This window comes from Triticum aestivum, chromosome 1A (genome assembly GCF_018294505.1).
Source record: "Triticum aestivum cultivar Chinese Spring chromosome 1A, IWGSC CS RefSeq v2.1, whole genome shotgun sequence".
NCBI lineage: Eukaryota > Viridiplantae > Streptophyta > Magnoliopsida > Poales > Poaceae > Triticum > Triticum aestivum.
Window position 1 is genome coordinate 338,764,318 of NC_057794.1, and position 1,575 is coordinate 338,765,892.

Here is a 1,575-nt window from a genome sequence, read left to right on the forward strand (position 1 = left end):
GGCTATGCATCAGAATAGGAGCATACAATAACAGTAGCAAAATCTAATGCAAGCATGAGAGAAAGGAATGGGCGATATCGGGATGATCAAAGGGGGGGCTTGCCTGGTTGCTCTGGCAAGGAGGGGTCGTTGTCGACGACGTAGTCGATCACCGGGGCATCAGCGGCCTCGGGGTCTACCGGAGAGAAGAGGGGGAAGAAATAGTAAATATAAAGCAAACAGAGGTAACACTAAGCAAGACATGACGATACGTAGCGCTAAGCGTGCTCTAACGCGGTCCTAGACGTTATAGGTGAAGGGGGAAAACAACCGGGAAGGTGTTCCCGGTTCCGGACCTGTGTCAGACAGATGACCGGAGGGGGAATGTCCCAAGTTCAGCATGCTAGGGGCATGTTACAGATGAACGGACCGCGTATTCGGATTCGTTGGATTTTTCTGAGCAACTTTCATATAGAAAACATTTTCATCCGAGTTACAGATTATTTTATATGAATTTTCTAAGTTTTAAACATATTCTGGAATTATTTATATTAACAGAAAAGGAATATGATGTCAGCATGACGTAGGAGTGACGTCAGCAGCCAACAGTCCGGTTGACTGGTCAAAACTGACACGGGGGACCCACCTGTCAGCCTCTGTTACTTAACAGAGCTTATTTTAACTTAAACTAAGGTTAATTAGCTGATGGGCCCCACATGTTAGTGGCTAATTAGCTAAACTAATTACTTTTAATTTTAAAAAAACATTTTAGTTATTATTTAAGCGGTGGGGCCGGTTCGTCAGTGTCACTGCACCGCCATGTCAGCGTGTTGACTGGGTCAACCCAGTCAACGTGGCCCCTAAGGCCCACTGGCAGTGAGCCAGGGGGTCGGGCCTGCCCAGCCACGTCGGCGGCGGCCGGCGTCTCGCCGCCGGCGACGTTAGAACGCGGCGGAGCCGCTCGGGCCTGGTCGGAAACGTGCTAGGGGCGGCCGTTTCGCGTGCGGTTAGCACCGTTCGAACGCGCACACGACGCCGTGTCGGGTGGTGGTGGTGGCTCGCCCGAGGACGGCCGGAATAACCATCGGCGGCGAGCACGGGCGGCGGAGGCGTTCGGAGCCACGTCGGGAATGGGATAGGGGGCACGAGAGGGCGAGAGGAAGGGCTGGTCGGGCTCCTGGGAACACCAGGAGCATGATGGAGGGCTCGGACGGGGGCCACGGCAGCGGTGGCCACGACGGTGATGGAGCAGGGCGACGGTGGGCTATGGCGGTTGCGGCGAGCAAGCTAGAGAAGGGGGCGGCCTACGTGAGAGAAGGGAGAGGGGGAGGAGCTCACCGAGTGGCTAAGGAAAGCCGGTGACAGATTAGGAGCAGCAGAGGGTGGCCGGAGTTGGAGGAGATCAACGGCGGCCGAGGCGGAAGGGGGTGGCTCGATCCGCGCATTGTGGAGCTCCCCGACTCCCGTTCGTGGATGGAGACGAAGCAGACGACGTTGACGGAGACGAGGGACACGGCGGTGAGGCGAACGGGGTTCGGTGGCCGCGGGGACGGGCGAGGCACGGCGGCGAGCGCGCTCGGGTCCGAGAGAGGGGGG